Source organism: Lynx canadensis, chromosome B4, assembly GCF_007474595.2.
Source record: "Lynx canadensis isolate LIC74 chromosome B4, mLynCan4.pri.v2, whole genome shotgun sequence".
NCBI lineage: Eukaryota > Metazoa > Chordata > Mammalia > Carnivora > Felidae > Lynx > Lynx canadensis.
In genome coordinates, this window is record NC_044309.1 from 65,347,076 (window position 1) to 65,361,156 (window position 14,081).

A 14,081-nucleotide genomic window follows, 5' to 3' on the forward strand; every position below is an offset into this window, starting at 1 on the left:
GCAAAGGCCCTCAGGGCACTGGCACTAGACTGGTTGGAGTGGTGGGTTGTGTGGTCCAGATTAGATAGAATAAGGGGCAGAGACCTAAGTGTTGAGAAGACAATAGAGGAATGAAGATCATAGGACTTGTTGGAGTCCAATTGGAATAAGAAAGTGATATGACCATAAATATGGTCATTTTTCACTTTTCAAATATAAAATGGATGTTAGTGATGACAAGAGTGTGTCTATGAGCATAAGCTACTATGGCAAAGTGGAGGTGAATGCTTTTGGAGTCACAGAACTATGAACTTAGAGTATGGATAGATAATTAACCACTAGACTACCAATAGAATTTGAGAACAGAAATGAACAACATTAACTGAGATTCCAAAGTCATTGATGAATAGATGAAAATAGTTTTGGTGGTGGGCTTGTAAATGATAGCAGTATTGAAGGATGCAGGAAGTATGACTACATGACCTAAATGTAAAAGAAGTCATATTATTTACGGGGCGCCTGGGTGGCGCAGTCGGTTAAGCGTCCGACTTCAGGTCACGATCTCGCGGTCCGTGAGTTCGAGCCCCGCGTCAGGCTCTGGGCTGATGGCTCGGAACCTGGAGCCTGTTTCCGATGCTGTGTCTCCCTCTCTCTCTGCCCCTCCCCCGTTCATGCTCTGTCTCTCTCTGTCCCAAAAATAAATAAACGTTGAAAAAAAAAATTTAAAAAAAAAGTCATATTATTTATACTACAGTAGAAGAGTAATGGTTTCTTGCCAGTATTAGGAATTGAGAATAGAGCCCTATTTACCTTGTGCATTTACCTTTGGTAAATCCTTTGGCCCTGCCATCACATCTTGTGCAAAAGTCTAGACAGAAAACGAGTTCTTTAAGTCCTTTGGAGGCCAGTTTTTCTTTTCATAATCTCATTAATGGATCATATTAATGATTCCTTGCATGTCTGTTGCTTCTTCGATTAAACCACTAGAATCCAACTCATTGTAAGTCCTGAATACACACCAGCTTTGCCTATCACGGGCTTCCAAAGCAAAAACCATTGTCATGCTTTACAGAAACTCATTGTTCTCTTTTGCCTTTACAGGCTACCTTAAATAACCCCTAGCCTCACTGGACAGTGAGATGAATTAAAGGAGATTAATAGTTTTATTATTTTTATTTAGTTTTTAAAGTCTATTTATTTTTGAGAGAGAGAGAATAAGCGGGGCAGTGCAGAGAGAGAGAGGGGGAGACACAGAATCTGAAGCAGGCTCCAGGCTCTGAGCTGTCACTGCAGAACCTGATGCAGGGCTTGAACTCACAAACTGTGAGGTAATGACGCAAGCCTAAGTCAGACATTTAACCGACTGAGCCACCTAGGCACACTAGAATTAAAGGAAATTAAATACTGCTTATATCCACAAAGCTCTATTGGTATGTGCCCTCACTGGTTTATATTCATACTGCACCAACTTGGCTTTCTCCATCTATGAGTAGAAATAAAAAACAACAGAAATAATGTTTTGAGGCAGCTTGGAACTTTTGCAATTCTGTATTGTACATGAAAATGACAGAGAAAGCAAATATAGTTACTTGAATTGTGAATAACTTGTTCTGCAAGTGTTTCACAAGACAATCAAGCATTCCCAATAAATTTTAACTTGATAAACCAGCGATGTCTTCTAATACAAGTAGTATGTGACAATATGACACTGAATGTCGTGTGATCAAAACTGAGCCAATGGTTCTTCTCTCTCTCTCTCTCTCTCTTTCTGTCTCCCTCTTTCTCTCTCTCTCTCTTTCTCTGCATAGTTGTGGGTGATCTTCTCCCATGCTTGAATACTTGGTCTTGGGCCACGGTGTTTGGCAGAAATCAGTGATTTTTCAGAATGTTGAAAGGTGCCCACAACTGGCACTAGTGTATTTTTTGTCACTTCAAAGCACCTATGGACAGTCTTTGCTTTTCCATACAAGAGTAAGCTTAGGAATGCTTTGCTTCATTCTCGGTCATTGGATAGTTTCCTTGTTAAAGTTGTAGAAGAAAAAGATTACATTGAGCTAATAGATAGTAGTGTAAATGCAGGTTAATTTATTTTTCTTTATGTTTTGTACTTTATTATTTCGTATTATATTACAGAATTGTAATCATTTTTATATAAATACTTTTGGGTTGTGGAACGAATCATCGGAGTTTCCATTATTTCTTGTGGGGAATTCACTTTGATATACAAGTGCTTTGGATTACAAGCATGTTTCCAGAATGAATTATGCTCACAAACCAAGCTTTTACTGTATTTTCCTCCAGGGTGTGGTGGCTGCCAGGTGCAGGCACTTATGTGATTTCTGGCCTCTTTCTGTCTCTTTCTCCAATTCTCTTTCTCACTCTCCTCCCTCTCCCTGCTCCCTGCGCATGCGCGCGCGCACACACACACACACACACACACACACACACACACAAACACACAAACACACACACACACGAATATATCCCAGGCTCTGACACTCACACATAATGTATACACATAGTAGAGATCATGTATCCCAAATTCTGACTTTAAGGGCCAGAATGGTAACATACATCATGGAGAATCCAAGTTGGATATAGGGAGTAGATAAGCACATAACAGAACAAGAGAATGTGATCCTATCCGACGACATGCACATTCAAAACTTTTAAATTCTGTTGCCTGAAGGTAAATATCTGCCCTGTATAGTTGGCTGTCAGATGTCAGTTTTCAGTCTCAGTAAATATGGAAAATTATAAAGAAATTGTCCACTAGATCCCTTCCTTTATCAGATACATATTTTCTCAGTTTGCTTTTAAATGTCATAATTGCCACAAATATTTGATAATCACTCATTATCTAAGTATGAATAAAGTAAATCAACTATGCAATGGAAATTCACAAACAGAAACTCAACCTAAAAATCATAGACCAGTGCTTTTCAAAGCGTGGTCCTCAAATTATGCTAGTTCCTAACCATCAGTCAAAGGTTTGGAAAAGAGTGGCAGTTTTCAAAGGAAAAAAAATATTATAGATATTGTATTCACACACATGTCACAAACTTGAAATATATAACAGTAATTATGCCTTTTTTGGAAGCCCTTTATATGTGATTTTCATGAATAAAGATTATTTATGCACAATAAAGCAAGTACAGTTGGAATCTTCAGTGTCTTATAATGAATACTGTATACAAGTGTGTCCTTGTATAAAAATACAGCTGTGTATTTTTATCTCACTTGCCTATTTTGTAGTATTTTGTTAAATTTGATTTTTTTCTTATAATTAAGTGTTGTGTTATATCCTCAATGGAGATAATAGATTAATGGCTTGAGAGTTGCTCATAGAAATAAAAATGTTAAAATAATAACATAAATAGACAAATTGTATATTAGGATATTGACTCTGCTATTTTAAATGAAAACAAATGGCATTGACTTACATAGAGTTAAAAGGGCTTTTTTCCTCTTTTCTGTAAAATTCTTACCTGGTTGAACATTCTAAGAAGGTATGAAAGCTCTGCCTGTGAAGTCATCTGAGGGCCCAGGTTCTCTCTGGAGAGCTTCCCCGTTTCATAGGTTGTCATCCTCATCATTACGGTGAAAAGTGACTTATCACCATAATGTCTCAATTCTGGCTCCCAGAGTGTGATAGAGGAGGTGGGCAGGGCATGGGAGGAAAGAGAGTAACTTCATTTAAAGGACACGTCCCCCCAAATTATACATTATACTTGCTCATGTGCCATTAGGCAGAAATTAGTTACCTGACTATATCTATTTGCAAGTAAGGCCAGAAAAAATGGGTAACCATGTGTGCTCTGACAGAAACAAAAATTAATGTCAGAAACAATATTAAACAGCCCTGTTAAAAATTAAAAAATATGAGTTTGTATGTACAAGCACAAGCAAGTCTGGGATTGTGAGGGATTATTACAAACAGCTGGAAAAGTAAATGTTGAATATAATAAAGATGACAATGTATTAAACCTAGATTGTATTAGACTAATTATCCTTTTGCCTTAGTCTCTAAAAAGCTGAAAAATATAACATTTTGTCTACAATAATTAGAATTGAAGGCTTTCTATCAACTTAAAAATAAGTGTAGTTACTACTTTGATAAACAATTGACTTTTTAAGGAAAAATTCAATTACCAATTTTTACTATAAATTGAATGAATTTTGAGTGAAGCAACACAAACTGGAAGCATCATTCAAAATCGTACTTTTATAGCAAAAATGACCCAATTATACTCTTGGAGAGAAGCTTGAAAATTAGTCTAAAAAATTATAAATAACAATAGTCAAGGCAAAGCAAAACAAACCACACACAAAATACGTTTATTAAATAATAGAACAGCATCTCAGTATTGTGAGTCATTCAACATGGATCATCAAATTATTTCATGATTTCCCAGCAGATAATTTAATTTGTAGATGGGAAATCCTTAATATGTAAAGTTTATATAATATACATGTGGTATGTACATGAGAGTTAAGTCCATGATATTTTTTTCCTGTTAATTAGTAATATCCCTTGGTAGAAAAGTTTATTTTTTTCATTTAGTCAATGGTTACTTTGTGAGTCATGATGTAGAGTGAATTGAGATCGCACATAATCACCATTATTTATCTGAGTGGAAGAAAAATGTTACTAATAAGGTTGAATTCCCATGCCATTCCACACTTTGTCCAAAGTGGACAAAATGACTCAATATGCCTCTTAATATTGGTCCATGGGAAAATTTTGATGGCCTGAAATGAAGGTTGCTTGCTTGAGAGAACAATTGGCTTGGCTTCTAGCAAGACCACGGTCAAAGTAACTTCCAGCTTACTCTAAATTTTCAACCTGGGATTTTGGATCACATCAGGAAGAAATCTGTGCTGTAAAGTCAGATGAGGACTAATCTGTTTCAGCAGTTTTTCTTTTGCCTCTGTTAAGCTTTAAGGTTCAAGAACGTTGCTTTACCCAGCGGTCTCTTAAGTGTGCAGATGTGGGTGGGGGTATTCCTTATTGATTTTCCCTTACAAAATGGGCTCTTTAGGTTTCCAGGTTTTTAGGGGGAGCACCTTCTTTTGGGCTCTAGACTGATATTTTTCTCCGGTTTCCAGGAGGATATAAAAAGTAAAATTCAAATTATCTTATTTCTTCAAAAGCTCCCAGTGTGAAACTGGCAGACAAATTCCATTAACTGTGTAGTATACAGCCTAAATAAGTAGCTAAAAAGAAATTCAAATCACCATATTAAATGGTGAGATGGCAAAACCAAGTTAGATAGCCTTTATTTAACAAGAGCTGGAAAAGCTGAAACCAGAAAATGTAGCTAGCGAATACAGCTATCAAAACTGACATTCCCCTCTGTAAAACATAAAATAATCTTTACCTTTGGTGTCAGAACCTATGTTATAATATGGTTTGAGGCTCTGAGATCTTTGGTAATCTAGAAAGCTATAGAATCAATTATTTTCTAAAGTTCAGAATATACATTACACATGATTTGTAGAACGTACCAACATATATTGTAGATGTACTCCAATTGGGCAGTTACAACTGGAGAAAAAGAGTGGAGGAGCTAGGGCACCGTTGACTCATGATTATTTTTGCTTTTCTTTTATTTTTTTAAGTTTATTTACTTATTGTTTAATTTACACCTAAGTTAGTTAGCATACAGTGCAACAATGATTTCAGGAGTATATTCTTTAATGCCCCTTTCCCATTGGCCCATACCCCTCCCCCAACCCCTCCAGCAACCCTCTGTTTGTTCCCTATACTTCAGAGTCTCTAATGTTTTGTCCCCCTGCCTGTTTTTATTTTACTTTTGCTTCCCTTCCCTTATGTTCACCTGTTGAGTATCTTAAATTCCTCATATGAGGGAAGTCATATGATATTTGTCTTTCTCTGACTAATTTTGCTTAGCATAATATCCTCCAGTTCCATGCATGTAGTTGCAAATGGCAAGATTTCATTCTTTTTGATTGCCAAGTAATACTCCAGTGTGTGTACACACACACACACACACACACACACACACACACACACACACACACCACCTTCTTTATTCATTCATCTGTTGATGGACATTTGGGCTCTTTCCATACTTTGGCTATTGTCGATAGTGCTGCTATAAACATTGGGGTGCATGTGCCCATTCAAAATAGCATACCTGTATCCCTTGGGTAAATACCTAGTAGTGCAATTGCTGGGTCATAGGGTAGATCTACTTTTAATATTTGAGGAACGTGCATACGGTTTTGCAGAGTGGCTGCACCAGTTTGCATTCCCACCAGCAATGCAAAAGTGATTCTCTTTCTCTGCATCCTCACCAACATCTGTGGTTTCCTGAATTGTTAATGTTAGCCATTCTGACAGAGGTGAGGTGGTATCTCCTTGTGGTTTTGATTTGTATTTCCCTGATGATGAGTGATGAGAATTTTTTCATGTGTCAGTTGGCTATCTGGATATCTTCCTTGGAGAAGTGTCTATTCATGTCTTTTGCCCATTTCTTCACTGGATTATTTGTTCTTTGGGTGTTGAGTTTGATAAGTTCTTTATAAATTTTGGATATTAACCCTTTGCATGATATGTCGTTTGCAAATATCTTCTCCCATTCTGTCGGTTGCGTTTTAATTTTGCTGATTGTTTCCTTCACTGTGCAGAAGATTTTTATTTTGATGAGGTTCAAATAGTTTGTTTTTCTTTTGTTTCCCTTGCCTCCAGAGATGTGTTGAGTAAGAAGTGCGTGTGCCCAAGATCAAAGAGGTTTTTCCCTGCTTTCTCCTCGAGGATTTTGATGGCTTCCTGTCTTACCTTTAGGTCTTACATCCATTTTGAGTTTATTTTTGTGTATGGTGTAAGAAAGTGGTCCAGGTTCATTCTTCTGCATGTCACCGTCCAAGTTCCCAGCACCACTTGCTAAAGAGACTGTCTTTATTCCATTGGATATTCTTTCCTGCTTTGGCAAAATTAGTTGGCCATACATTTGCGGGTCCACTTCAGGGTTCTCTATTCTGTTCCATTGATCTGAGTGTCTGTTTTTGTGCCAGTACCATACTGTCTTGATGATGACAGGTTTGTAATACGTCTTGATGTCCGGGATTGTGATGCCTCCTGCTTTGGTTTTCTTTTTCAAGATTGCTTTGGCAATTTGGGGTCTTTTCTGATTCCATCCAAATTTTAGGACTGTTTGTTCTAGCTCTGTGAAGAATGCTCGTGTTATTTTGATAGGGATTGCATTGAATATGTAGATTGCTTTGGGTCATATTGACATTTTAACAATGTTTGTTCTTCCAATCCAAGAGGATGGAATGTTTTTCCATTTCTTCGTGTCTTCTTCAATTTCTTTCATAAGGTTTCTATAGTTTTTAGTGTATAGATTTTTCACCTCTTTGGTTAGGTTTATTCCTAGGTATTTTATTGGTTTGGGTGCAATTGTAAATGGGATTGATTCCTTGATTTCTCTTTCTGTTGCTTCATTGTTGGTGTATAGGAATGCAACTGATTTCTGCACATCAATTTTATATCTTGCAACTTTGCTGAATTCATGGATCTGTTCTGGAAGTTTTTTGGTGGAGTCCTTTGAGTTTTCCATATAGAGTATCGTGTCATCTGCAAAGAATGAAAGCTTGACTTCCTCCTGGACGATTTGGATGGATTGGTCTATTTTCTATTTCTTCCTGTTCAAATTTTCTATTTCTTCCTGTTTCAGTTTTGGTAGTTTATATGTTTCTAGGAATTTGTCCATTTCTTCCAGATTGCCCATTTATTGGCATATAATTGCTCATAATATTCTCTTATTATTGGTTGTATTTCTGCAGGGTTAGTTGTGATCTGTCCTCTTTCATTCTTTATTTTATTTACTTAGGTCCTTTCATTTTTCTTTTTGTTCAAACTGGCTCGGGGTTTGTCAATTTTGCTAATTCTTTCCAAGAGCCAGCTCCTGGTTTCATTGATCTGTCCTACTGTTTGTTTATTTGTTTGTTTGTTTCGATAGCATTGGTTTCTGTCTGATCTTTATTATTTCCGGTCTTCTGCTGGTTTTGGGTTTTATTTGCTCTTCCTTTTCCAGCTCTTTGAGGTGTAAATTTAGGTGGGGTATCTGAGACCTTCATCCTTCTTTAGGAAGGCCTGGATTGCTATATACTTCCCTCTTATGACCATCTTTGCTGTGTACCAGAGGTTTTGGGCTGGTTTGTTATCATTTTCATTGGCTTCCATGTACTTTTTAATCTTCTCTTTAACTTCTTGTTTTGCCCACATTCTTTAGTAGGATTTTCCTTAGACTCCAAATATTTATCTATCCATAATTTTTCTTCTGGTTGATTTCGAGTTTCATAGCATTGTGGTCTAAAATTATGCACGGTATTATCTCCATCTTTTTGTATTTGTTGAGGGCTGATTTGTGTCCTAGTATGTGATCTATTCTGGAGAATGTGCCATGTGCACTTGAGAAGAATGTGTATTCTGCTGCTTTAGGATGAAATGTTCTGAATATATCTGTTAAGTCCATCCAGTCCAGTGTGTCATTCAAAGCCATTGTTTCCCTGTTGATTTTCTGTTTAGATGATCTGTCCATTGTTGTAAGTGGCATGTTGAAGTCCCCTACTATTATGGTGTTATTATCGATGAGTTTCTTTATGTTTGTGATTAATTGATTTATATATTTGGGTGAATTCCCGTTTGGAGCATAAAGGTTTACAATTGTTAGGTCTTCTTGGTGGAAAGACCCCTTGATTATGATATAATGCCCTTCTACATCTCTTTTTACAGTCTTTATTTTAAAATCTAGATTGTATGACATAAGTGTGGCTACTCCAGCTTTCTTTTGGCAACCATTAGCATGATAGATGGTTCTCCATCCCCTTATTTTCAATCTTTAGGTGTCGTTAGATCTAAAATGGGTCTCTTGTAAATAGCATATAGATAGATCTTGTTTTCTTATCCTTTCTGTTACCCTCTGTATTTTGATTGGAGCATTTAGACCATTGACATTGAGAGTGAGTACTGAAAGATATGAATTTATTTCCATTTTGTTGCCCATAGAGTTGGGGTTTCTGATGGTGTACTCTGGTCCTTTCTAGTCTTTGTTGCTTTTGGTCTTTTTTTTTTTTTTTTCATCTTTTCTCCCCTCAGAGAATCCCCCTTAAAATTTCTTGCAGGGCTGTTTTAGTGGTCACAAACTCCTTTAATTTTTGTTGGCCTGGAAAACTTTTTGTCTCTCCTTCTATTTTCAGTGATAGCCTTACTGGATAAAGAATTCTTGGCCGCATATGTTTCCAATTGAGCACACTGAATATATCCTGCCACTCCTTTCTGGCCTGCCAACTTTCTGTGGATAGGTCTGCTGCGAATCTGACCTGTCTTCCCTTGTAGGTTAAGGAGTTTTTTCCCTTGCTGCTTTCATGATTCTCTCCTTGCCAGAGTATTTTCTGAATTTGACTATGATATGCCTTGTTGATGGTCATTTTTTTATTGAAGCTAATGTGATTTCTCTGTGCTTCCTAGATTTTGATGTCTGTGTCTTTCCCCAGGTTAGGAAAGTTTTCCACTATGATATGCTCCCATAAGTTTTCTACCCCTTTTTCTCTCTCTTCCTCCTCTGGGGCCCCTATGATTCCAATGTTATTCCTTTTTAATGAGTCACTGAGTTCTCTAATTCTTATTTCATGATCTTTTGTCTTAGTCTCCCTCCTTTTTTCTGCTTCATTATTCTCTGTAAGTTTGTCCTCTATATCATCCATTCACTGCTCTGCCTCATCCATCCTTGCTGTCGTGGCACCCTTTTGAGATTGCAGCTCAGTTATAGCATTTTTTATTTCATCCTGACTAGCTTTTACTACTCTTATCTCCACAGAAAGGGATTCTAATCTATTTTCAACCCCAGCTGGTATTCTTATTACTGTGATTCCAGTTTATGGTTCAGACATCTTGCTTGTATCTGTGTTGATTAAGTCCCTGGCTGTCATTTCTTTCTGCTCTTTCTTTTGGGGTGAATTCCTTCTTTCATCATTTTGAAGGAAGAAAAGGAGTCAATAGAGTAAACACACACACACACACACACAATTAAAAAATTAAAAACAACACAAAGAAATCATATAAAGAATGTCAGATTCTAGGTGTGTTTTGGTCTGGTTGTTGAAAGAAGCTTGATAGATTGGAGAAAAAAAGTAAAGATAATAAAAGAAATAAAGGGGGAAAGGGGGGGAAGGAAAACATTTGAAAATTTGAGAAAATGAATACAATACAATAAAATCAAATGATGAAAGTAAAATAGAATTTTAAAAACTTATAAAAAAGTAAAAACTATGGTAGAAAAAATATTAAAGAAAATCTTTTTAATAACAATGGAAAATAAAAATAATTTTTTTTCTTTTTCTGTATTTAAGAATAAGAAAAGAAAAGGGAAAAAAATTGAATGAAAGGACCAGCAAACAGAATGAAATACAATTGAAATTACATCCAGTTTCCTGTAGAAGTCAAACCATGAAGCACTTTATAGTCTATAAACTAAGTAGGCAGAGAGACTTGTCATGTTCCTCAAGAGCGGGACAGTTGGGCTCAGTTGGGCAGGGCTTAGTGTAATGGCTCCAATCTCCACTAGATGGCGCTGCTTAGCTTCCTGGGGTGGATTGTTGTGGCTCCTATAGGGGTGCATGTGCATGCACTGGAGGGGTGAAAATGGCGTCACCTAGATACCCAGTCTCTAGTGTCAGAACTCTGTGCTCTCCCCGACCAGTAATCAAGCACCCCCTTTGTCTCTGGCTTTCTTCCTCTCCCCGCTTTTACACTGTCCATGACCAATCCATCAAGTTGCCAGGTGGCACCTCCCTCCTGAGTTCTATCTCAGATGCGGCTGTGAGATGTCCCTCACTTCTGAGAGACTGGGGATTTGACCCGCTCAGACCCTCTGGGGGAGGGTGTTGCTGAGCAATGGCTGGTGCCGGCCTGCCTCCAGGAACGTTCTCGAGACTGTGCTGCTGCTGATGCCCAGAGACCCTGGCTGGGTGCCAGCCCTCCCTAGAGAAAGTTCATGCAATCTTGTATCAGCAGTGTTTCAGGGATTATGGTAAATCACAACACACACCTGGCGCCAGGCTTAACTTTTAACACCCTTGTTCCAACACCAGTGTATGTGGTTGTTTTCTGGGATCCACTGGGACCTTTGTGGATGGGGTGGCTGCACAGCCTCTATCAAATGTCCTCCCAGCAGGGGAACCGCCACTCACCTTGTGGCCTGTAGACCCCTCAGACCTCACTTTCTGCTCTTGGGGATTCGCCCTTCCCACCAGAGCACCGCCAGGTATCCAGCTGCAGAGTTTCGGACTCTGCACTGTCCCTGTTTATAGAGTCTTAATGGAATTTAAACTCTCTCCTTTCTCCTTTCTCCCTTTTTTGTTCAGACCCTTGTGACCATTTCCACTTTTTCTTTTTCTCCCCTGCTGCTTTTGGGGGGGGGTGTGTTTCCCGTATTCTCCACCTGCCCCCCATCTCTGTCCTCTCTCTGCAAGCAAAACCAGCTCCCTGCTCTCCACGGCTTCTCTCTCCCCCAGTTCACCTCTCTGTGCTGCGTACCTGCCAGGTTCTGTGGTTCAAGTTGTGCAGATTGTTGTGTTAATCCTCAAATCAGTTTTCTAGGTGTGCAAGATGGCTTAGTGTTAATCTGGTTGCATTTCAGGGATGAGAGATGCAAAAAAAACTTCCATGCTGTTTCTCCATCTTGCCCCTCCCCTTATCAGATTTTTAGCTGCATTAAAATGTTGGTGCCTTAAAAAGGAGGACAGAATCTAAACCTTGATTTCTTTGCTTCTAGATGAAAGATAGAAGCAGACTGTAATTTCTCTCTGACACATAAATCAGCTATGCTTTTTTAAAGTTCTACCTGTAAGGCTGATGGAGGCTCAGCCCTGGAAGGACAAAATTTTGACTATATCTTTGCTTTCAAAACCAAAGAAGATAATGAAGTGGGCCAAAACTCTACACTCTTTGCCAGAACTTCTCACTGGATGGTCTGCATGCCAGCTACATCAGAATTAATTTAAGTGCTAAACATAGATTTCTTGGCCCTTACTACCAGATCAACTAAATCAAAATCTCTGCAGGCTTATCTGATATACATTACTATTTGAAAACCACTGCTCAATGAAAGGCAATCATTCATTAATTCACTTATGTGTTCATCTGTGCCTTCAGTTAACAGAGAATTTTGGAATGCCTCCTACACAAGGAAACTGTGCTAGTCATGGAAGAGGAAACAGAATTAAGACACAGTGACTGGCTAGTCACATTTATATTTTAACAGAGGAGATTAGAAATATATACAACTGACTATAATACTGTGAAAAGCCTAAAACACATAGGATTCTATAGATCTTAGAGAGTGTTTTCACATGTGTTATTTCATTTTAATGCAATATCCTGATAGCTACTTCTAGCATTGCACTTATTAGGCTTACTTTGTCAATGTTTTTATGCCCATGAGACCATTAATTCCCTGAGTAGGGGCCTGAACTTAGTTGCCTGGATATGTCTTAGACAAAGAATAGTAGGGCTCACACATCCAAATATGAAGTTTGTTAAACTGAATAAAAGGTATTATTATGCCCTATAGTACAGGCAACTTCAATATGCTGAAAAAATTCTCCAGTTCCACCACGTTCTAAAGATATTATTTTATCTCCTTATTCCTCTCATGTCCTCATATATTTTCCCAAAATTATTGTGGTATAAACTTCATTCAAATCCAATCACATTTTGACCATTTAACATATTTTATATTTTGTGTTAAGTGCTTGAGATAGTCAAATAAATGACATACTCTCTGCTTAGAAGGGTGTTCTATGCTAATGAGGGAAACAGACACATAAGTAAATTAATATTATTTAATGTGAAAAGCCCTATGATAAATTATAGTAAAAAAACACTTCAAAAGCAGAAGCACTGAACAATCATTTAAATCCATGGGGAGTGGCAGTCAAGTTATATTTCATTATTTTATTTTATTTTTATTTTAATGAACATTCAATTTATTTTTCAACATTCTTTCCAGCATCAGATACAAGTTTATATAAAAAAGATCATATTGCTCTTTTTTTTGTGGTACCTCAAAGGCAGTAAGGATGAAGCTTACTGCTTTAGGATGAAGCTGAACATCTCTTGCTCAGCTACTGGCTGCCAAAGGCTCATAGAAGTGGATGATGAACACAAACCTTATACCTTTTATAACAAGGGTATGGCCACAGAAGTTGCTGCTGATGCTCTGGATGAAAAATGTAAGGGTTACGTGGTCCAAATAAGTGGTGGCAATGACAAGCAAGGCTTCCCCATGAAGCAGGGTGTCTTGACCCCTGGTCATGTCCACCTGCTGCTGAGTAAGGGGCATTCCTGCTATCGACTAAGGAAAACTAGAGAAAGAAAGTGCAGATCTGTTTGGGGTTGCATTGTGGATGCCAATCTCAGAGTTCTCAATTTGGTTATTGTAAAAAAAAAGGGGGGGTGAGAAGGATATTCCTGGAGTCACTAATACTACTGTGCCTTGCCACCTGGGGCCCAAAAGAATGAGAGGAATCTGCAAACTTTTCTAAAGAAGATGATGTCCACCAGTATGTTGTGAGAAAGCCCCTAAACTAAGAAGGCAAGAAACCTAGAACCAAAATGCCCAAGATTCAGCATCTTGTTTCTTCATGTGTCCTCCGACACAAACATCAGTGTATTGCTCTGAAGAAACAGCATACTAATAAAAATAAGGAAGGGGTTGCAGAATATGCTAAACTTTTTGGCAAAGAAAATGAAAGAAGCCAAGGAAAGATGCCAGGAACAGATTGTCAAGAGATGGAGGTGGTATCTGAGAGCTTCTACCTCTAAGCCTGAGTCCAGTCAAAAATGAGATTTTCTAAGAGTAACAAATAAATAAGATCAGACATCAAAAAGAAAAAAAAAGACCATATTACATATGCTCTTTCAGTAGAAACATGGTTCTATAAATAGCTTTTTCTTTATTTTCTATCATCCTCTTCCATTCATTCCAAGGCAACCATTGTTAATTAAATTCCATGCTTTTGTTTTTAAGGGACAGACTCTGCAGTGGGATGGGAATGCCAGATTGAAGACT

General features: G+C 37.9%; 1 pseudogene; it reads left to right on the top strand.

Annotated features, from left to right (window-relative positions):
• Positions 1-13,109: 13,109 nt before the first annotated feature.
• On the top strand, positions 13,110-13,856 carry LOC115518866 (annotated as a pseudogene).
• Positions 13,857-14,081: the final 225 nt, after the last annotated feature.